This window comes from Cherax quadricarinatus, chromosome 13 (genome assembly GCF_038502225.1).
Source record: "Cherax quadricarinatus isolate ZL_2023a chromosome 13, ASM3850222v1, whole genome shotgun sequence".
Classification (NCBI taxonomy): domain Eukaryota; kingdom Metazoa; phylum Arthropoda; class Malacostraca; order Decapoda; family Parastacidae; genus Cherax; species Cherax quadricarinatus.
Window position 1 is genome coordinate 38,369,310 of NC_091304.1, and position 25,427 is coordinate 38,394,736.

Sequence of the window (25,427 nt, forward strand, 5' to 3'; positions counted from 1 at the left end):
GTAGAATACAAGAGTTGAGTGCTGCCTTGCAACTTCCTCTTCTTCATTTACTCGTAAATTCACAAGTGGGACTCATTATATTATTATAAAATAATATATTAAACTTTGGAAACAGTGCCCTATTTTTTTATCTTGATATCATAATATATTTAGATATCCCTGTTCTCCTGGTCTGCTATTTTGCCTGCCATGAAAGGGGCCGTTAGGATACAGCAGTATTTCAGCCTAGAGAGAACTGGTTTGGCATCCCTAGTTTTGAAAACTCTCTTTATCCAGCCTATCATTTTCCTAGCAGATGTGGTAGATACACTGTTGTGATCTTTGAAAGTGAGATTCTCTGACATTATCACTCCCAGGTCTTTCACATTAGTTTTTTGCTCAATTATGTGGTTAGAATTTGTTTTATACTCGGATCTATTTTTATTTCCTCGAGTTTTCCATAGCGGAGTAATGGAAATTTGTCCTCATTGAACTTTATGCAAATTCTGGCATGATCGGTAAAGTAGGACACGGTGCTGTGGCTTACATCTCTGTCTAAATCAGATATGAGGATGAGGAAAAGAATGGGAACGAGTACTGTGCCTTGTGAAACAGCTTTTCACTGTAGCCGCCCCTTGACTTCACTCTGTTTACTATTACTCTTTGTGTTCTACTTGTTAGGAATTTATAGATCCATCCACCCACTTTCCGTGAGGGAGTGATCAGATCCCGGAGATATTGCAATACCGAGATGATCCGCGGCAAAGGTGGAGCAAGCCCCAAGCATTTCACCATTATCCAGAACACAGTTTAATACTGACGATCCCACATGAGGATCATATCAGATATTAAACTGATAAGAACAAATACTACGCTTTGATCTTAGCTCAATGAGCTAAAAATTATGGGATCAATAAATGTTTACTGATGAAAACGAAACCAAAAATTACCAAATACTTAAAACACACACACACACACACACACACACACACACACACACACACACACACACACACACACACATTGGAAATATACACAGAGAGGTGTATGTCTCTTAGTGTATATTTACTGGAAGTTTACTTTAATACTTAATTTAAGAATAAAATATTCATGACTAGTGGCGAACAGGCGTTGCGCCGCCTCAATGGCCTAGTATAATTAATGGGCATTAAACTCCATTAACCATACATTTAGAGCACAAGATACTACTAGAGGTGCATATCTCAATGTATATACACAGAGTTTACTCTAATCCCTGTTTTAGAAATTAAGGTATTGTCTGGTGGTGAACAGGTTGCTAGTTGCCGTGATAACCTGGTGGTGAACAGGTTGCTAGTTGCCGTGATAACCTGGTGGTGAACAGGTTGCTAGTTGCCGTGATAACCTGGTGGTGAACAGGTTGCTAGTTGCCGTGATAACCTGGTGGTGAACAGGTTGCTAGTTGCCGTGATAACCTGGTGGTGAACAGGTTGCTAGTTGCCGTGATAACCTGGTGGTGAACAGGTTGCTAGTTGCCGTGATGTCCTATTAGAACACCATATACCTCTGGACACCACATCCAAAATTTCCAAGCGTTTCGTGACTTCTTACATTATCAAGGAACTATAAAAGACAAAACATCAGGAAAGCATATAAAGGGTCAAGACTACACCTCACAATCACGTCACTACAACAAGACTACACCTCACAGTCGCATGACAACACTCGACTCTGTGAAACACACCTAATACTCTACCCAAGCATTAAGATTTATTTTTCTAATGTGTCATTAAATTGTTTCCAAATTTTATTAATTATAAATGAATCCAATTTATATAAACCAAAAGAAATATATTATTTTCAAAACTGCTTTTTATGAAACAAGATTCAATTATATTCCTGTCGACCATGGACTTGCTTGATACAACTTTCTCAGCATTTTGAAAATCAACTGAATGGTTAAAATCTCTCACATGAATAAATAGAAAATTAGTATCTTTTCCAGTTCTAATGCTATATTTATGTTGTTTTAATCTATGTTCGAGATTTTTACCAGTTTGACCGTAATAAACTTTATCGCAAATTTTACACGGAATCTTATAGACACATCCGTCAGCATTTTGGGGGAAATTTTTTATCAATTTTTTTTTTACTGTATCAGAATTTTTAAATACAACTTTGATATTAAAAGTCTTAAGAAGAGAAGGCATATCAACCAAGTTTTCTTGGTAAGGGAGAACCAACATATTTTTAGCTGAATAAGGCTGGTTGTCCCTTTATGGATAGTAAAAAGTATTTCTAGCAATTTTAAAGGATTTATCAATTACGTTTTTTGGGTATTTTAGATAATTGGATATTTCATAAATTTTGGAGATTTCTTCATCTATGAACTCTGGACTACAAATTCGTAAAGCTCTCAAAAATATTGATGAGAAAACCGACAGTTTAACTCTATCATGATATGTATATGGTGAATGTGAAAGGTTTCAGTCGATACAAGAAAGTCGAGTGGGAATATCCTGATTTGGAATTAGTAGAGACCTGTGCCACACAGTGAAAACGTTACATACCAGTGTTTACAACACTGCCTGACCTTCAGTTGTCAGCTGTTGAAGAAACTCAGAGTTTAGGATGTAACACAGGTAATAGCAGTGAAAGTCTGAAGTAAACATTTCAACACACCAGCAGTTATCCCAAGAAGAACTCAATGATCTGATAAATGATCTCAGTCTGTCAAAGTAAACATCTGAACTTTTATCATCCAGACCTAAAGGAAAGAACTGTCTACAACAAGAAGTTAAAATAACAGTTTATCGGACAAGAGAGGTTGAACTCCTTCCTTACTTCGGCCAAGATGAACTTGTTTACTGCAATAACATCCCTGGAGTTCATCTTCGTGTAATGGGACTTGAATATCAACCAGGATATTGACGGCTGTTTATAGACAGCTCCATTAGAAGTTCGAAATGTGTCTTATTGCACAATGATAAACAGTATGCTGGAGCCGCCTCTGAGACTGTGCTGATGACCAACATAACAGAAAACTGTACAAACAACGCTTACATTTGCAGTAATTAGTGGTATCTGAATTATCTTACAATGTAATCTGTTATCATATATAATGAAGTTCTAGCATTATATAATCTGGCTTCTGCATGATCTAAACAATAATTACATTGTGATTTGTAAGTTAGTCTCGCGTGATCAATATATTTTTCACATCTTTTTGTTTTTGTTTTTTTTCAGTGGGATACCAAATGTATCGAAAACTACGACCAGTCAAGTAAAACTGGTGACACACTCGGTATCAGCGCCACAAACTTACTTAAAATCTGTGTAATATCAAGTGGCCAGAAGATGAGTGTTGACGTTTATATATATATAAACGTTATGTAGAGTAAGATTAACCTATTTTTTACATATAGTTAGTTGACCATCACAAAATAACAGGAACCGCTGACTTTCGTCAGGCAGCGAGTTAAATAGATACTTTCTTAGAGCGTTGATATTAAGACGTACGCTGTCGTCCCAACCATCCCACCCCACACCCCCACCCCACACCCCCACCCCACACCCCCACCCCACACCTCCACCCCCACCCCACACCACCCCACACATCCACCCCCACCCCCACCCCCACCCCACACCCCCACCACCACCCCCACCCCCACCCCCACATCCCCCACCCCCAACCCACAACCCCAACCCCCCAACCCCAACCCCCCAACCCCCCACCTGCTCTCCTCTCCACTACCCTCTCACTACTTTATTTTTTTAATTCTCCTTAATCCTTTTCCTTTCCACCTCCTTTCTTTCCTTCTCTTCACTTTCTTCTTTCCCTCCATTCCCCCTCCTCCTCCTCCTCTTCATTTTACCTCCCCCCTCCACTATTCTCTTCTTTTCCTTCTCTCTCCTTTCCCTTTTCCCACTTTTTTCTCCTTTTTTCTCTTATCCCTTTTATTTCCTTATATCTCATCTCTGTATCTCTCTCTTTTGCACATTATTATAATTATAGGGAGCGCTAAACCCGCAGGATTATACAGCGCATGTGAGGTGGGGATGGAAGGTATTCAGGCTCAATTAAAGGAACTGGAGCACAGATCCAATTCCCTACATCAAGAGCCCTTCAGCGTCAAGGAACCTCTCTCTTGAGGGGTCTCTTTTACACAGGGTTTGACAAGGTTAGGATAAGGATCCCTAAGGATCCCTCGTTCTCTTTCTCTTTCTCCTTTGTTCTCTTTCTTTATGTTCCATCTCTGTCTCTCCTCTTTTATTCTCTTTTCTCTTTCCCCCTATCTCTCCTGTTTCCCTTCTGTCTTTCCCTGTCTCTAATATCTTCCATTCTACTTCCTCCTTTTCCAATATCTCTCTCTCCTCCATCCACCTCTTCCTTTCCTTGTCTTCTCTCTCTCTTCGTTTCCCTCTCTTCCAGTTCTACTTCACTTACTTTTCCACATCTCCTCTTTCCTTCCCTTCTCTCCACGCAGCAGTACATAAATAAGGAAACGATAATAACATCAGAGAGGAGGAAATTAACATGATTATAAACGGCTAACATACACCAGAGCTTCTTATCTAACAACGAAGAACCGTCAATGTTAATCTTTATATTTCATGACACAGTTCTGTTTTTAATGTTTTCTCTGAGAACTGGATCACAGTACACTGCGATGAGTTGAGACCACAAGAGGGGATTTATTAATCAGAGGGGAGAGGTTATGCTAGGTTAGGTTAGGTTAGAAAGTGTTAGTGTGAGGGGAGGTAGGAAGGTGAGGAGGTAGGAAGGTGAGGAGGTAGGAAGGTGCGGAGGTAGGAAGGTGAGGAGGTAGGAAGGTGCGGAGGTGGGAAGGTGCGGAGGTGGGAGGGTGAGGAGGTGGGAAGGTGAGGAGGTGGGAAGGTGAGGAGGTGGGACGGTGAGGAGGTGGGAAGGTGAGGAGGTGGGAAGGTGAGGAGGTGGGAAGGTGAGGAGGTGGGAAGGTGAGGAGGTGGGAAGGTGAGGAGGTGGGAAGGTGAGGAGGTGGGAAGGTGAGGAGGTGGGAAGGTGAGGAGGTGGGAAGGTGAGGAGGTGGGAAGGTGAGGAGGTGGGAAGGTGAGGAGGTGGGAAGGTGAGGAGGTGGGAAGGTGAGGAGGTGGGAAGGTGAGGAGGTGGGAAGGTGAGGAGGTGGGAAGGTGAGGAGGTGGGAAGGTGAGGAGGTGGGAAGGTAAGGAGGTGGGAAGGTAAGGAGGTAGGAAGGTGAGGTAAGAAGGTGAGGAGGTAGGAAGTATTCTTGTAATTGAGTTTAGGTTATATCAGTATGTCATTGTATGTAGGGTTTAGGTTAGTTTGTCAATACACAAGTAACCTGTACATAGTACGTGTCGGTCAGACTTGTTCCGTTAACTAGTATGCTGGGTGACCGGGAAGCAGTGATTGCTGTTAACCTGGGAAGTGTCTGGATAGGTAACCAGTGAACAGTGATTGCTGTTAACCTGGGCAGTGTTTGGGTAGTTAACCAGCTAGCAGTGATTGCTCTTAACCTGGGCAGTGTCTGGAAGGGTGACCGTTAATAGTAATACACGTTTCCCGTGACTTGGTTGGCAACGCTCTCGCCTCACACACTGAGTGTCCGTGGTTCGATTCCCGACATGAGTGGAAATGTTGGACGTGTTTCCTCAAACCTGCTGTCACTGTTCACCTGGCAATAAGTTACCTGGGAGTTTACCTGCTGTCCCTGTTCAACTAGCAGTAAGTAGGTACCTGAGTGTTAGTCAACTGGTTTGGATCTCATACTGGAGGACAAAACTGAAGGACCACAGTGGAAATACAATAATCCTAGATGACGCACTGACTTTCTTGGGTTATCCAGGGCGGCTAACCCTCCGGGTTAAATATCCTAATAAATATTATCTACCCCTGTTTGGATTTATATTTCGCGCCTTGCCACCAGGCTGGTGCTTTACCTCACTCGTGCACGAGACAAGGTACCAGCAGGACCTGCCTCACTCGTGCACGAGACAAGGTACCAGCAGGACCTGCCTCACTCATGCACCAGACAAGGTACCAGCAAGACCTACCTCACTCATGCACCAGACAAGGTACCAGGAGGACCTGCCTCACTCATGCACCAGACAAGGTACCAGCAAGACCTGCCTCACTCATGCACGAGACAAGGTACCAGCAAGACCTGCCTCATTCATGCACCAGACAAGGTACCAGCAGGACCTGCCTCACTCATGCACCAGACAAGGTACCAGCAAGACCTGCCTCATTCATGCACCAGACAAGGTACCAGCAGGACCTGCCTCACTCATGCACCAGACAAGGTACCAGGAGGACCTGTCTCACTCATGCACCAGACAAGGTACCAGCAGGACCTGCCTCACTCATGCACCAGACAAGGTACCAGCAAGACCTGCCTCACTCATGCACCAGACAAGGTACCAACAAGACCTGCCTCACTCATGCACCAGACAAGGTACCAACAAGACCTGCCTCACTCATGCACCAGACAAGGTACCAACAAGACCTGCCTCACTCATGCACCAGACAAGGTACCAGCAAGACCTGCCTCACTCATGCACCAGACAAGGTACCAGCAAGACCTGCCTCACTCATGCACCAGACAAGGTACCAGCAAGACCTGCCTCACTCATGCACCAGACAAGGTACCAGCAGGACCTGCCTCACTCATGCACCAGACAAGGTACCAGCAAGACCTGCCTCACTCATGCACCAGACAAGGTACCAGCAGGACCTGCCTCACTCATGCACCAGACAAGGTACCAGCAAGACCTGCCTCACTCATGCACCAGACAAGGTACCAGCAGGACCTGCCTCACTCATGCACCAGACAAGGTACCAGCAGGACCTGCCTCACTCATGCACCAGACAAGGTACCAGCAGGACCTGCGTCATTCATGCACCAGACAAGGTACCAGCAAGACCTGCCTCACTCATGCACCAGACAAGGTACCAGCAGGACCTGCCTCACTCATGCACCAGACAGGGTACCAGCAGGACCTGCCTCACTCATGCACCAGACAGGGTACCAGCAGGACCTGCCTCACTCATGTACCAGACAAGGTACCAGCAAGACCTGCCTCACTCATGCACCAGACAGGGTACCAGCAGGACCTGCCTCACTCATGCACCAGACAAGGTACCAGCAAGACCTGCCTCACTCATGCACCAGACAAGGTACCAGAGGACCTGCCTCACTCATGCACCAGACAAGGTACCAGCAGGACCTGCCTCACTCATGCACCAGACAAGGTACCAGCAGGACCTGCGTCATTCATGCACCAGACAAGGTACCAGCAGGACCTGCGTCATTCATGCACCAGACAAGGTACCAGCAGGACCTGCGTCATTCATGCACCAGACAAGGTACCAGCAAGACCTGCCTCACTCATGCACCAGACAAGGTACCAGCAGGACCTGCGTCATTCATGCACCAGACAAGGTACCAGCAGGACCTGCCTCACTCATGCACCAGACAAGGTACCAGCAGGACCTGCGTCATTCATGCACCAGACAAGGTACCAGCAGGACCTGCGTCATTCATGCACCAGACAAGGTACCAGCAAGACCTGCCTCACTCATGCACCAGATAAGGTACCAGCAGGACCTGCGTCATTCATGCACCAGACAAGGTACCAGCAAGACCTGATTCACTCATGCACCAGACAAGGTACCAGCAATACCTGCCTCACTCATGCACGAGACAAGGTACCAGCAGGACCTGCCTCACTCATGCACCAGACAAGGTACCAGCAGGACCTGCCTCACTCATGCACCAGACAAGGTACCAGCAGGACCTGCCTCACTCATGCACCAGACAAGGTAACAGCAGGACCTGCGTCATTCATGCACCAGACAAGGTACCAGCAGGACCTGCGTCATTCATGCACCAGACAAGGTACCAGCAAGACCTGATTCACTCATGCACCAGACAAGGTACCAGCAGGACCTGCCTCACTCATGCACCAGACAAGGTACCAGCAGGACTTGCCTCACTCATGCACCAGACAAGGTACCAGCAGGACCTGTCTCACTCATGCACCAGACAAGGTATCAGCAGGACCTGCCTCACTTTCGTCAGGCCGATAGGTCTGGCTAGGCTAGCATTAGAATACTGCCTGTACCATTACCCATTAAAGCAAAGGCTTGTTCCCTAAGAATTATCATTACCACACCAGGAATACCACTGATATATCTAGTGGCAGCGGTGTTTGCAGCAGTCGTGTTGAGCTCGGAGAAGGAAAGAAGTCACATGTTCAACGACTCATACAAGCAACATCCGTCTACCAGCACACTATCCTGATGTCGCGTCTGCAGCCGTTATCATCCAGAAACGTGTAGAGCCAGGATTTGTTCACAGATATGCTTAATTCCCTCGGGAGATTGTCGCAGTGTTAACTGGGCCCTTGGCAGCTTTCCACTCTGTCTCTGTCACATATTCGGTGCTACATGTACGCTGCTGCTTCCTCTTTCAGATCATCAATCCATTGCACACTTGTGGGTTTAACGCTTTGTTTTGATTATAATAACTCCCATTACAGAGGTGAGTTTAAAGGTGTTTTTGATTGTGGGCTATCACTCTATGCCCTCTGAATTCCTTGCGAAGTCCTGGCCAGAGCTGTTTCTGAGGAGCCGTGTGGATCACCAAGCCACGTGGATATCCAAGCCATGTGTTGCTCAAGGCTGATGTCCAAGCACCATGGCTGTGCTACCTAAAGCTACTGTAGCCCGAAGTAAATTTGTGTTTTCCTATGTGATGCTGCCCTCCACGTGTGTCCTGAGCGGCCAACACACATATACACATTATCGTATTCTCACTTCGCTGTGCTAACTAATTTCGGCGTCAGTTTGCTGTTGTCTGTGCTATGATGTCAACAACCTCATGTCCGACTTCGTCTCACGAAGTCACCCCATGTCACTTCACAATGTCACATCCGAGGTTACCTCACATCACCTCTTGACATCACACCATGGCGTTCTCTCTCGACATCACACCCATGAACTTCGCTCAGACCTCTACAACACAAGTGTCCTCAAAGATTTGTTAAGTTATATCATGAATTAAGGAAACATCCAGGACTTCACCTTACGAAAGCAGACAAAGCAAATGCAATAGTAATTTTAGACAACGTAGTTTACAGGGAAAAAATAAACATGATAATAGGAGACAAGGAAACTCAGGGGCCTCTTAAGATAGGAAAAATACTTATTTAGACAAGGTAGTTTTCATTCACATCTTCCATCCACTTCCATCTCTTCCATAATTTCCTATGCCTTTTTCAATATGGTATGATATATTTTTCCCCTCTTTTCATGCTTGCAGTGGGTGGAGGTTGAAGAGAGAGCCTTCTGCTTTTCTCTCCTATTCTCAAATACCTGCATAAACCATAATAGTTCTTAGTATAGTTAGAAGTATATAATTCTCAGTAGACAGTTTCAACGTGGATTTAAAAGTCAACTACTCTCTATCCTTCCCATGTACTTCCCTTACCATCCCCACTCCTCCCATCCTTCACATCCCCACTCCTCCCATCCTTCACATCCCCACTCCTCCCATCCTTCACATCCCCACTCCTCCCATCCTTCACATCCCCACTCCTCCCATCCTTCACATCCCCACTCCTCCCATCCTTCACATCCCCACTCCTCCCATCCTTCACATCCCCACTCCTCCCATCCTTCACATCCCCACTCCTCCCATCCTTCACATCCCCACTCGTCCCATCCTTCACATCCCCAATCCTCCCATCTTTCACATCCCCACTCCTCCCATCCTTCACATCCCCACTCCCATCCTTCACATCCCCACTCCTCCCATCCTTCACATCCCCACTCCTCCCCATCCTTCACATCCCCAATCCTCCCATCTTTCACATCCCCACTCCTCCCATCCTTCACATCTCCACTCCTCCCATCCTTCACATCCCCACTCCTCCCATCCTTCACATCCCCACTCCTCCAATCCTTCACATCCCCACTCCTCCCATCCTCACATCCAAACTCCTCCCATCCTTCACATCCCCACTCCTCCCCATCCTTCACATCCCCACTCTTCCCATCCTCCTCATCCCCACTCTTCCCCATCCTCACTCTTCCATCCTTCTCATCCCCACTCCTCCCCATCCTTCACATCTCCACTCCTCCCATCCTTCACATCCCCACTCCTCCCATCCTTCACATCCCCACTCCTCCCATCCTTCACATCCCCACTCTTCCCATCCTTCACATCCCCACTCCTCCCATCCTTCACATCCCCACTCCTCCCATCCTTCGAATCCCAACTCCTCCCATCCTTCACATCCCCCCTCCTCCCCATCCTTCACATCCCCACTCTTCCCATCCTCCTCATCCCCACTCCTCCCCATCCTCACTCTTTCCATCCTCCTCATCCCTACTCCTCCCCATCCTTCACATCCCCACTCCTCCCATCCTTCACATCCCCACTCCTCCCATCCTTCATATCCCCACTCCTCCCATCCTTCACATCCCCACTCCTCCCATCCTTCACATCCCCACTCCTCCCATCCTTCACATCACCACTCCTCTCCATCCTTCACATATCCACTCCTCGCCATCCTTCACATCCCCACTCCTCCCATCCTTCACGTCCCCACTCCTCCCATCCTTCACATCCCCACTCCTGCCATCCTTCACATCACCACTCCTCCCCATCCTTCACATCCCCACTCCTCGCCATCCTTCACATCCCCACTCCTCCCATCCTTCACATCCCCAATCCTCCCATCCTTCACATCCCCACTCCTCGCCATCCTTCACATCCCCACTCCTCCCATCATTCACATCCCCACTCCTCCCATCCTTCACATCCCCAATCCTCCCATCCTTCACATCCCCAATCCTCCCATCCTTCACATCCCCAATCCTTCCATCATTCACATCCCAACTCCTCCCATCCTTCACATCCCCAATCCTCCCATCCTTCACATCTCCAATCCTCCCATCCTTCACATCCCCAATCATCCCATCCTTCACATCCCCACTCCTCCCATCCTTCACATCCCTAATCCTCCCATCCTTCATATCCCCACTCCTCCCATCCTTCATATCCCCAATCCTCCCATCTTTCACATCCCCTCTCCTCGAAATCCTTCACATCCCCAATCCTCCCATCCTTCACATCCCCACTCCCATCCTTCACATCCCCACTCCTCCCATCCTTCACACCCCCACGCCTCCCATCCTTCACATCCCCACTCCTCCCCATCCTTCACATCCCCACTCCTCCCATCCTTCATATCCGAACTCCTCCCATCTTTCGAATCCCAACTCCTCCCATCCTTCACATCCCCCCTCCTCCCCATCCTTCACATCCCCACTCTTCGCATCCTTCTCATCCCCACTCCTCCCCATCCTCATTCTTCCCATCCTCATCCCTATTCCTCCCCATCCTTCACATCCCCACTCCTCCCATCCTTCACATCCCCTCTCCTCCCATCCTTCATATTCCCACTGCTCCCATCCTTCACATCCCAACTCCTCCCATCCTTCACATCCCCACTCCTCCCATCCTTCACATCACCACTCCTCCCCATCATTCACATCCCCACTCCTCGCCATCCTTCACATCCCAACTCCTCCCATCCTTCACATCCCCAATCCTCCCATCCTTCACATCCCCACTCCTCGCCATCCTTCACATCCCCACTCCTCCCATCCTTCACATCCCCAATCCTCCCATCCTTCACATCCCCACTCCTCGCCATCCTTCACATCCCCACTCGTCCCATCATTCACATCCCCACTCCTCCCATCCTTCACATCCCCAATCCTCCCATCATTCACATCCCCAATCTTCCCATCCTTCACCCCAATCCTTCCATCATTCACATCCCCACTCCTACCATCCTTCACATCCCCAATCCTCCCATCCTTCACATCTCCAATCCTCCCATCGTTCACATTCCCAATCCTCCCATCCTTCACATCCCCACACCTCCCATCCTTCACATCCCCAATCCTCCCATCCTTCATATCCCCACTCCCATCCTTCATATCCCCAATCCCCCATCTTTCCCCTCCCCACTCCTCACCATCCTTCACATAACCACTCCTCCCATCCTTCACACCCCCACACCTCCCATAGTTCACATCCCCACTCCTCCCCGTCCTTTACATCCCCACTCCTCCCCATCCTTCACATCCCCACTCCTCTACATCCTTCACATCCCCACTCCTCTTCATCCTTCACATCCCCACTCCTCCCCATCCTTCACATCCCCATTCAACCCCATCCCCACTCCTCCCCAACCTTCACATCCCCACTCAACCCCATCCCCACTCCTCCCCATCCTTCACATCCCCACTCCTCCCATCCTTCACATCCCCACTCCTCCCATCCTTCACATCCCCACTCATCCCATCCTTCTCATTCCCACTCCCATCCTTCACATCCCCACTCCTCCCATCCTTCACATCCCCACTACTTCCATCCTTCACATCCCCGCTCCTCCCATCCATCACATTCCCACTCCTCCCCATCCTTCACATCCCCACTCCTATCATGTGGGGTTCGAACACGTGGATAGGGTAAAGAAATACTCACGTAGGCTGGTAGTATTTATAATAACGGTAGGTATTGGTAGGCGCCAAACAGCCGGTGACCTGCCTCCTTGCTCTCTCTCGTAAGACTGACTAACCACAGTACCCATATGTGAGGGGGTGTTTGAAAATCCTGCTAGGTCAGCAGCAATATGAATACAGTCAGTGATTCACGCAGAGACGGTTGGTAGTGAGTCATCTACTGGTACACTGGTTACTGGTAACTGGTTACTAGGAACTGGTACTACTACTGAGAGCTCGGCGACGCTAACGTATGTCGTCCCGACATACAACTAATACAAACTAGAGATGGCAGGTATACGGCTTGGGCTGATTCTATACAATGTATAAGTACACAACAATTGAACATTATAACATACATAAGTAGAACATTGGAACGGAAGCTTACGTAACTGAAACTGTAATGCAATACAAGGTATAATATAGCACAACTCATCGAAGAAACTCAACGAATGAAACTCAACGTTGAGATTACACAGTAGTGATAAAAATAAATTTGATCGATCGATCTGTATTCATGTGATCTACGGATTCTGAGGAAGGATTATATACAAAGAAAGAAGTGTTTAACAGAAAGGCAGATTCGGTGCACTCAAATCTAGACTGTTAGCTCTCAGAATTCGGAGAGAACGTGAACACAAAAAAAAATTCTTGAATACTGATAAGTTGATACTGTAATTATTCATCTATACAAGTTATTTACATTTAACCCCAACTCTGCTAGGGTGAGATTGACGTATGCAGAATGGGTGTCATCTCTGGGAGGATCAAACTCTGTAGCACTGGCTAACTCATGCTGTATTTGAGGCAAATCTGAATTGGAAGTAACAACTGATACTTGAGGGTTTCTCAATACCTGTCGTGTACGTAGGGAATAATGACATTCAGGTTGATCGTCTGACTGATTATCAGAGGAAGAGAGTACAGGATCAGGAGGATTGTCAGAGTCTGTAACATTAGTCTGGGTTGGAACATCATTAGCATCACATACTAACTTCATATGATCTAAATGCGATTCTTTATACTGACCAGTACTAATTTCTCTAACCTTATACTTATTACCAGTGATATGTTCAACTACTCGATAAGGACCAACAAACTTTTGATCAAGCTTTGGCATTGCAGACGTTTTGTTAAAGTTAGTCAGCATAACTCTCGAACCTACTTTGATTTTGGATGGCTTTGCTCGAGTGTTTGCGACTCTTGTAAATTCTGCTTTTGATTTATGAAGTATTTCACAGATTCTTCTAAAAACACTTTGAGCTAAGCTGGTACGAGTTGCTATGAAATCATCAGGGTTGTAATTTGGTTTCGGATTAGAATATAACAACTCATAAGGCAAACGTTTATCTACACCGTACAATGCATAATGTGGAGTGTCACCTATAGAAACATTGTAAGCAGAATTTATAGCACACTGCACATCAGGTATAACTTCATCCCAAGTTTCACTGTTGGGATTGATAGTGGCTCTCAAGACATCAGGTACTTTTTTATTGGTTCTTTCCGCTAACCCATTGCTGGCAGGATGATGAGGAACAATGGTGGATTTAGAGATCTTGTACAAGGTACACAAATTTTCAAGAATCTCATTACAGAATTCACCTCCATTATCTGTTACTAGGGACTTAGGGGTGGTATGCCTGCAGATAATGCGTTCTTTAAACGCTTTAGCTACTGTCTCGGCAGTCTTATCTGCAATAGGAACTAACTCACAATATCTGGTGAAATGGTCTACCATAACACATAGATGTTTGTTGCCTTGGAGGGAACATTGGAAATTAGTTAACAAATCTAGCGCAACTCTTTCCCACGGTTCGCTAGTAGTTGGATACACTTGGATTGGATTAGGGCCATTAGCATTACCTTTATGTTGCATGCAAAATGAGCTGTCTTTACATTTCTTAACATACTCAGAAATATCAGTTGCCATATGAGGCCAAAAGTATTTCAATCTGGCTTGTTTTACTGAACGATCGATACCAGGGTGTGCAACACCTGGTACATCGTGAACTAGCTGTAAGGCTACATTCACTAGTGACTGTGGAATTATTAACTGGTATACTCTTCTGCTAGGAGTACCCAACTCGGCTGTTCGATACAGTAATTCTTGGTTCATGACAAAGTCACTGATGGGTGCTGGTGGCTTCACAGTAAGAATAAGATCTTCCTGGAGCAGGAATCGAATCACCAGAACACAAGGGATCGGTTCTTTCTTACTGGAGGAATGAACAAACTCGGTGGAGTGGATGACTCCTCCCGGTTGAAAAAAATTAACGCTATAACATGCAATATGAGCAAGGGAGAACGAATCTACTATCTCAAACTGCAAGCACAGGAGAAAAGAAATGAACACGGTGAACAATGCTGATATTCAATCTGAGTTGCACACAGTGACACGAGGTATCAGCTATAAACTTCACTTACAAACGTTAACAACGCGGAAGTTACTCGAGAAATAACTTCTTACAATGCACTGATTACTGTCAACTAGGATGGGATCACAATCTGAAACACAAGGACAACAAAACACTCAAGTGAGCACACTAGCCACAGAAACGTCTTTCTGCAACGGCTTGTGGCATCAGCAAGAGATGGCATAACTCGTTGCAAGTAAAGTTCTTCTCAAAGCGTCCCCTGGGAAGGAACGAATACTTGAACAAGTCGCCATCGCAAGGATAGTAGTCGCACTATCCTGCGTGCATGATATTGTGGCTGGAGTCCAGACAGGAGTGACAGTATTACTAGTGCCTGACCGCTCGGCTACGTTAATAAGTAATTCACGGATCTATAGGAACTTAATCTGAACTTCACATTTCGCAGCACTTTAACAAATCTCAGATACAAGCTGTGAGAACAAACACATTGCTCAAGGGCTAGGTATTGTCTTTCAGTCAGTAAGGGAATGTTGGTACTGTGGACTGATTCATATTGACTTTGACTGGCATGATACACTAAGTGAACATTCAAAAGTGACTGGGACATAATCTCAGGGAACTTACTCAAGGGCATAAGGCAAAAAAAAATAAGGAAATGACACAGTAAGCTTAAGTGGAAGAAAATGCTTAACAATTCTGCATAAGTAATAAAAAAATGTCTAAGATACACTGCAAGAGGAAGGACAACTCAATGTAAAGAACTGTTGGCCAAGAAAAAAAAATTATATTGAAATATACAAGTAAAAATATTACTGGAGACTGAATTAAATGCAAAATGAGCTGTTTTTACTCTTGCTAATAAAGAAATTAATTAATAAAATTTTAAATCAATGTAAAAAGTATAAAATAAAATTACTAAATTTTATGCAACGAGAGAGAACTGGGAAATTTAAATATTTTCTAAGAATGCATAAACAAAATGAAAATATAATGCAAAGACAACATCAGGAAAATTAATAAAATGAAAAACAAGATGCAATAATAAACTGAGAATGATAATGCATAAAAATATCAATAAAAGAAAATAATCCACTGCAGAACAAGTGCAACAAAATAATTCACTGCAGAACAAGTGCAACAAAATAAGGTGTAGAAATAATCACTGCAGTAATAAAGTCTCACTGGGAAAACTCAGGTTAAATAATAAAATAAAAATATGAAGAAAAACTGATTGAACACTTTAACTCTTAATTGTAAATTAGACAAAACAATTTACTCAGAGTAAAGAAAACACTTTACGTTAAAAGAAATTGAAATCACACTAAGAGTGAATTTGTTCAAAGAAATATAAAAATTATGAATAAAAATAAAACAAGGAACAAAACTGGAAGTGTAACACTTACAAGTGGCGGGGCAAGTGTAACACAAGTGCTGAGGCAAGTGTAACACTCAATCACATATTCATTATTTTAGTATATTCTTACAATAAAATCTTGTTGTGACTGATACGACAAAAATTTGCTGGCAAAAATAATGGTACACAAGTCTGCGAAAAAATTAGAGGAATGAGACACTGCTGGTGTACGAAAAAAAAGGTACACATAGAAATAAATGGATAATTTGGGATACTGGGGTGAATATCACTGCATGAAATACAATGACAAATACTGGAGAATACAATGCTGAAAGAATACAAGAAAAAAAATGAATCACTTCACACGGAGTGACTGACTGGTACACTACACAATAATACTTACTACAGACAGAGAGTAGCATAGAATAAAACACAGATAAAAAATATATAAAATGAGCGATAACACTGAAAAATATTGCAAAAAATAATGAGTCAAAGAAACACTGAGTCTACACTGAAAACACAAGGCTTAGAGTACACAAGAAATTCACTATAAATGTCTCACACAAGCAAATGTCTTCAAATGCAAGAAAAAAATGTCTCTAAACGGAAAATTATCACTGAAGTCTGGAGTGGTAGACGGGATGACTGGTGATGAGGGTAGGTTGTCGAAGGTTGTCCTGCGCGGTGATGACTGACGCCTCCTACACTCCTGCGCGGTGATGACTGACGCCTCCTACACTCACTGTTGTCGGAAGAAATGCGCTTTCTCGGTGAACTCACATAACTGGCTTTATCGTTGGCGCTCAGCTACAATCTCTTGACCAATTATGTGAGCCAAAACAGTATTAGGACCCGGTACAAGGGTGCAAACAACCACAGGTAGATGAGGTGGGTGGCTGGTGGTCGTGGTGTGAGTAGAGTGGCGGGTGGTGGTGGTGTGACTCACTCACTGGCGTGCACTCTTACCACTCACGAAGGTGGCTTGTAAGCCACTCTATGCCACAGGGATGGTGAAGAACACTCTTAGCATCCAACTGGCATCCAACTGGGAGCACAAACCGATATATGAAACAATACTTCAGAGGAACTTGTGTGGCTTACTTCTCTCAGCTGGGTTAGAAGCTGGGTTGGCTGACTGGCTTAAGCCACGAGAATGGCTGACTGGAAGACGGGTAACGATGCACACAGCATGAAGGAGCAGGTGGATGACAGGAGACAGGCTGGATGGTAGGCTGACTGGCATTCTTCCACAGTCTGGCTTACTGACTGGCTTAATTGCAATCTGGGTCAACCCCTCGGAGATTGAAGCAATTAGCACACGAACTAAGCCAGGAAGCTTGAAACGGCTGCAACAGACTTGCAGGCTGCAGGGTGGAGGTAGTGAGGGGAGCGAGTAGCTGGAGATGGGTGAGACGGTTCACCTTTTGACCCGCCGGCTACTCACAGTCTTCTAACGTCTTGAAATACCCTTAAATCCACGCCCACACTGGTGCCACCATTTATCATGTGGGGTTCGAACACGTGGATAGGGTAAAGAAATACTCACGTAGGCTGGTAGTACGTATAATAACGGTAAGTATTGGTAGGCGCCAAACAGCCGGTGACCTGCCTCCTTGCTCTCTCTCGTAAGACTGACTAACCACAGTACCCATATGTGAGGGGGTGTTTGAAAATCCTGCTAGGTCAGCAGCAATATGAATACAGTCAGTGATTCACGCAGAGACGGTTGGTAGTGAGTCATCTACTGGTACACTGGTTACTCGTAACTGGTTACTAGGAACTGGTACTACTACTGAGACTCCTCCCATCCTTCACATCCCCACTCCTTCCATCCTTCACATCCCCACTCCTCCCATCCTTCACATCCCCACTCCTGCATCCTTCACATCCCCACTCTTCCCATCCTTCACATCCCCACTCCTCCCCATCCTTCACATCCCCACTCTTCCCATCCTCATCCCCACTCCTCCCCATCCTTCACATCCCCACTCCCATCCTTCACATCCCCACTCTTCCCATTCTCCTCATTCCCACTCCTCCCCATCCTCACTCTTCTCATCCTCCCCATCCTCACTCTTCCCATCCTCCTCATCTGCACTCCTCCCCATCCTTCACATCCCCACTCCTCCCATCCTTCACATCCCCACTCCTACCATCCTTCACTTCCCCACTCCTCCCATCCTTCACATCCCCACTCCTCCCATCCTTCACATCCCCACTCCCCATCCTTCACATCCCCACTCCTCCCCATCCTTCACATCCCCACTCTTCCCATCCTCCTCATCCCCAGTCCTCCCCATAATTCACATCCCCACTCCTCCCCATCCTTCACATCCCCACTCCTCCCATCCTTCACATCCCAACTCCCCATCCTTCACATCCCCACTCCTACCATCCTTCACATCCCCACTCCTCCCATCCTTCACATTCCCACTCCTCCAATCCTTCACATCCCCACTCCTCCCCATCCTTCACATCCCCACTCTTCCCATCCTCCTCATCCCCACTCCTCCCCATCCTCACTCTTCCCATCCTCCTCATCCCCACTCTTCCCCATCCTTCACATCCCCACTCCTCCCCATCCTTCACATCCCCACTCCTCCCATCCTTCACATCCCCACTCCCCATCCTTCACATGCCCACTCTTCCCATCCTTCACATCCTCACTCCTCCCCGTCCTTCACATCCCCACTCCTCCCATCCTTCACATCCCCACTCCTCCCATCCTTCAAATCCCCACTCCTCCCATCCTTCACATCCCAACTCCCCATCCTTCACATCCCCACTCCACCCATCCTTCACATCCCCACTCCTCCCATCCTTCACATCCCCACTCCTCCCATCCTTCACATTCCCACTCCTCCAATCCTTCACATCCCCACTCCTCCCCATCCTTCACATCCCCACTCTTCCCATCCTCCTCATCCCCACTCTTCCCCATCCTTCACATCCCCACTCCTCCCCATCCTTCACATCCCCACTCCTCCCATCCTTCACATCCCCACTCCCCATCCTTCACATGCCCACTCTTCCCATCCTTCACATCCTCACTCCTCCCCGTCCTTCACATCCCCACTCCTCCCATCCTTCACATCCCCACTCCTCCCATCCTTCACATCCCCATTCATCCAATCCTTCATATCCCCACTCCTCCCATCCTTCACATCCCCACTCCTCCCCATCCTTCACATCCCCACTCTTCCCATCCTCCTCATCCCCACTCCTCCCCATCCTCACTCTTCCCATCCTCCTCATCACCACTCCTCCCCATCCTTCACATCCCCACTTTCCATCCTTCACATCCCCACTATTCCCATCCTTCACATCCCCTCTCCTCCCCATCCTTCACATCCCCACTCTTCCCATCCTTCACATCCCCACTCCTCCCCATCCTTCACATCCCCACTCCTCCCCATCCTTCACATCCCCACTCTTCACATCCTTCAAATCCCCACTCCTCCCCATCCTTCACATCCCCACTCTTCCCATGCTCATCCCCACTCCCCATCCTTCACATCCCCACTCTTATCCTTCACATCCCCACTCCCATCCTTCACATCCCCACTCCTCCCATCCTTCACATCCCCACTCCTCCCCATCCTTCACATCCCCACTCTTCCCATTCTCCTCATCCCCACTCCTCCCCATCCTCACTCTTCCCATCCTCCCCATCCTCACTCTTCCCATCCTCCTCATCCGCAATCCTCCCCATCCTTCACATCCCCACTTCTCCCATCCTTCACATCCCCACTCCTCCCATCCTTCACATCCCCACTCCTCCCATCCTTCACATCCCCACTCCTCCCATCCTTCACATCCCCACTCCTCCCCATCCTTCACATCCCCACTCTTCCCATCCTCCTCATCCCCACTCCTCCCCATCCTCACTCTTCCCATCCTCCTCATCCCCACTCCTCCCCATCCTTCACATCCCCACTCCTCCCATCCTTCACATCCCCACTCCCCATCCTTCACATCCCCACTCTTCCCATTCTCCTCATCCCCACTCCACCCCGTCTTTCACATCCCCACTCCTCCCCATCCTTCACATCGCCACTCCTCCCCATCCTTCACATCCCCACTCCTCCCCATCCTTCACATCCCCACTCTTCATCCTTCACATCCCCACTCTTCCCATCCTCATCCCCACTCCTCCCCATCCTTCACATCCCCACTCCCATCCTTCACATCCCCACTCCCATCCTTCACATCCCCACTCCTCCCATCCTTCACATCCTCACTCCTCCCCATCCTTCACATCCCCACTCTTCCCATCCTCCTCATCCCCACTCCTCCCCATCCTCACTCTTCCCATCCTCACTCTTCTCATCCTCCTCATCCGCACTCCTCCCCATCCTTCACATCCCCACTCCTCCCATCCTTCACATCCCCACTCCTCCCATCCTTCACATCCCCACTCCTCCCATCCTTCACATCCCCACTCCTCCCATCCTTCACATCCCCACTCCTCCCCATCCTTCATATCCCCACTTTTCCCATCCTCCTCATCCCCACTCCTCCCCATCCTCACTCTTCCCATCCTCCTCATCCCCACTCCTCCCCATCCTTCACATCCCCACTCCTCCCCATCCTTCACATCCCCAGTCCTCCCATCCTTCACATCCCCACTCCCCATCCTTCACATCCCCACTCTTCCCATACTCCTCATCCTCACTCCACCCCGTCTTTCACATCCCCACTCCTCCCCATCCTTCACATCCCCACTCCTCCCCATCCTTCACATCCCCACTCTTCATCCTTCACATCCCCACTCCTCCCCATCCTTCACATCCCCACTTTTCCCATCCTCCTCATCCCCACTCCTCCCCATCCTCACTCTTCCCATCCTCCTCATCCCTACTCATCCCCACTCCTCCCCATCCTTCACATCCCCACTCCTCCCATCCTTCACATTCCCACTCCTCCCATCCTTCACATCCCAACTACTTCCATCCTTCACATCCCCACTTCTTCCATCCTTCACATCCCCGCTCCTCCCATCCATCACATTCCCACTCCTCCCCATCCTTCAAATCCCCACTCCTCCCATCCTTCACATCCCCACTCCTCCCATCCTTCACATCCCCACTCCTCCCCATTCGTCACATCCCCACTCCTCCCATCCGTCACATCCCCACTCCTCCCATCCTTCACATCCCCACTCCTCCCCATCCTTCACATCCCCACTCTTCCCATCCTCCTCATCCCCACTTCTCCCCATCCTCACTCTTTTTATCCTCCTCATCCCCACTCCTCCCCATCCTTCACATCCCCACTCTTCCCATCCTTCACATCCCCCACTCCTCCCCATCCTTCACATCCCCACTCTTCCAATCCTCCTCATCCCCACTCCTCCCATCCTTCACATCCCCCACTCCTCCCATCCTTCACATCCCCCACTCCTCCCCATCCTTCACATCCCCACTCCTCCCCATCCTTCACATCCCCACTCTTTCCGTCCTCATCATCCCCACTCCTCTCCAACCTTCACATCCCCACTCTTCCCATCCTTCTCATCCCCACTCCTCCCATTCTTCACATCCCCAATCCTCCCATTCTTCACATCTCCACTCCTCCCATCCTTCACATCCCCACTCCTCCAAATCCTTACACATCCCCACTCCTCCCATTCTTCACATCTCCACTCCTCCCATCCTTAACATCCCCATTCCTCCCCATCCTTCACATCCCCACTCTTCCCATCCTCCTCATCCCCACTCCTCCCCATCCTCACTCTTTCCATCCTCCTCATCCCCACTCCTTCCCATCCTTCACATCCCCACTCCTTCCCATCCTTCACATCCCCACTCCTCCCCATCCTTCACATCCCCACTCCTCCCATCCTTCAAATCCCCACTCCTCATCCTTCACATCCCCACTCTTCCCATCCTTCACATCCCCTCTCCTCCCCATCCTTCACATCCCCACTCTTTCCATCCTCCTCATCCCCACTCCTCTCCATCCTTCACATCCCCACTCCTCCCATCCTTCAGATCCCCACTCTTCCTCATCCTTCACATCCCCACTCTTCCCAACCTTCACATCCCCACTCCTCCCATGTTTCACATCCCCACTCCTCCCATCCTTCACATCCCCAATCCTCCCATCCTTCACATCCCCAGCCCCCCATCCTTCACATCCCCACTCCTCCCCATCCTTCATATCCCCACTCCTCCCATCCTTCACATCCCCACTCCTCGCCATCCTTCACATCCCCACTCCTCCCATCCTTCACATCCCCACTCCTCCCCATCCTTCACGTCCCCACTTCTCCCATCCTTCACATCCTCACTCCTCTCATCCTTCACATCCCCACTCCTCCCTTCCTTCATATCCCCACTCCTCCTCATCCTTCACATCCCCACTCTTCCCATCCTCCTCATCCCCACTCCTCCCCATCCTCATTTTTCCCATCCTCCTCATCCGCACTCCTTCCCATCCTTCACATCCCCACTCCTCCCATCCTTCACATCCCCACTCTTCCCATCCTTCACATCCCCACTCCTTTCCATCCTCCTCATCCCCACTCTTCCCATCCCAACTCCTCCCCATCCTTCACATCCCCACTCCTCCCATCCTTCACATCCCCACTCCTCCCATCCTTCACATCCCCGCTCCTCCCATTCTTCACATCCCCACTCCTCCCCATCCTTCACATGCCCACTCTTCCCATCCTTCACATTCCCACTCCTCCCCATCCTCCTCATCCCCACTCCTCCCATCATTTGCACTCCAACTTTTCTTCCCTTATCTCCAGGATAACTGCTTTTTATACCTCATTCTCTGTCTCTCTCTGTCTCTCTCTCTGTCTCTCTCTCTCTCTCTCTCTCTCTCTCTCCCTCTCCCTCTCCCTCTCCCTCTCTCCCTCTCTCTCTCTCTCTCTCTCTCTGTCTCTGTCTCTGTCTCTGTCTCTCTCTGTCTCTCTCTGTCTCTGTCTCTCTCTGTCTCTCTCTGTCTCTCTCTGTCTCTCTCTCTCTCTCTCTCTCTCTCTCTCTCTCTCTCTCTCTCTCTCTCTCTCTCTCTCTCTCTCTCTCTCTCTCTCTCTCCCTACGTGCCAGAACCATCTGTGTAAGCAGCAGAAGGAACCCTCCTCTCCCATCCCTCTTTCCCCTCCCCTGCCATCCTTCCCATGGTGCAAGGTCAGGATGCTGCAAGGGGAAGGGGAGGGGACACTGAAGCAGGCCCTTGGGAGGTAGAAGGGAGGTAGATCTTGGGAGAGGGAGGGATAGTAGATCTTGCAAGCGGGAGGGAAGGAGGATCTTTCAAGGGGAGGGAAGAATGATCTTGCAAGGGGGAGGGCAGGAGAATTTTGCAAGGGGGGGGAAGGAGGATCTTGCAAGGGGGAGGGAAGGAGGATCTTGCAAGGGGAAAGGAAGGAGGAGCTTGCAAGGGGAAGGGAAGGAGGATCTTGCAAGGGGGAGGGAAGGAGTATCCTGCTTGGGGGAGGGAAGGAGTATCTTGCAAGTGAAAGGGAAGGAGGATCTTGCAAAGGGGAGGGAAGGAGGATCTTGCAAGTTGGAGGGAAGGAGAATCTTGCAAGGGAGAGGGAAGGAGGATCTTGCAAGCGTGAGGGAAGGAAGTGAAGGAGTGTGAAACTCAAAACGTCATATTCAGCTGGTCCCAAGTGCTGTCTTCCTGCCTTTGTGTGTGTGTGTGTGTGTGTGTGTGTGTGTGTGTGTGTGTGTGTGTGTGTGTGTGTGTGTGTGTGTGTGTGTGTGTGCTCACCTATTTGTGGCTGTAGGGGTTGATTCATAGCTCCTGGCGCCGCCTCTTCGCTGATTGCTACCAGGTCCACTCTCTCCTTGCTCCATGAGCTTAATCGTATCTCTTTTTAAAGCTATCTATGGATCCTGCCTCCACTACCTCACTCTCCAGGTTGTTCCACTTCCTGGCAACTATGTGACTGAAGTAATACTTCCTAACATCTCTGTGACTAATCTGAGTTTTCAACTTCCAGTTGTTGCCCTTTGTTGCAGTGTCCCATCTCTGGAGCATTCTGTCCCTATCCACCTCAATTATTCTCAGTATTTTATATGTCGTTATCACGTGCCCCTTATCCTTCCTGTCCTCCAGTGTAGTCAGGTTGATTTCCCTTGACATCTCCTCTTTGGACATACCCCTTAGATCCAGGATTAATCTTGTTGCAAAGCTTGCACTTTCTCTAATTTCTTGACGTGCTTAACTAGGTGAGGGTTCCATACTGGTGCTGCATACTCCAATATGGGGCTGACGTACACGGTGTACCAAGTCTTGAATGTCGCCCATTTGTTGCAGCAAGTATTTGGTTGACGTGCGCCTCACATGTGCTCGGTATTATACTCACCCCAAGATCTTTTTCCTTGAGTGAGGTTTGCAGTGCTTGCCCCCCCCCCCCAGCCTGCACTCTGTCTGCGGTCGTCTTTGACCTTCCCCAGGTCTTCATGACTTTGCACTTGAAATTAAACTAATCGTTGGACCAGGCTTGCAGATTCCTTTCTAGCCTTACCTGATCCTCATCCACTTAAATTCTACTCATTCTACTCATCGTCTGCAAACAAGGACACCTCTGAATTTATTCCTTCCGTCATGTCATTCACATACACCAGAAACAGTACCGACCCTAGGACTGACCGTTGTGGAACCCCGCTCGCCACAGGTGCCCACTCTGATACCTCGTCACATATTAGCACTCGTTGTTTCCTTCCTGTCAGGTATTCTGTGATCCATTGCAGTGCCTTTTCTGTTATTCCTGCCTGCTCCTCTATCTTCTGCCTTAATCTCTTGTGCAGAACTGTGTCGAAAGCCTTTCTACAATCGAAGAAAATGCAGTCAGCCTACCCTGCTCTCTCTTTTTATTTCCATTACTTTGTCGTAAAACTCCAGTAGGTTTGTGATGCAGGATTTTCCCTTCCTGAAACCATACTGGATATCGTTTATAAGCTCATTCCTTTCTAGGTGCTCCACCACTATTTTCCAGATAAACTTCTCCATTACTTTGCGTATTATGCGTATCAGTAACACTGGTTTGTGACGTAACGCTACCTGTCTGTCTCCTTTCTTAAAGACTGGGATTACATTTGTCTTCCACACCTCAGGTAGTTGCCCTGTTTCGATAGATGTTTTGAAGATTGTTGTTAGTGCATCCACTCCCTCCCTCAGAACCCATGGAGAGATG

General features: G+C 48.0%; 1 non-coding gene across 1 annotated transcript; it reads right to left on the reverse strand.

Moving 5' to 3' along the window:
* Positions 1 to 692: 692 nt before the first annotated feature.
* On the reverse strand, positions 693 to 885 carry LOC128688746 (U2 spliceosomal RNA). Its single transcript, XR_008407074.1, has one exon. It is a non-coding gene; the product is annotated as a U2 spliceosomal RNA (small nuclear RNA).
* Positions 886 to 25,427: the final 24,542 nt, after the last annotated feature.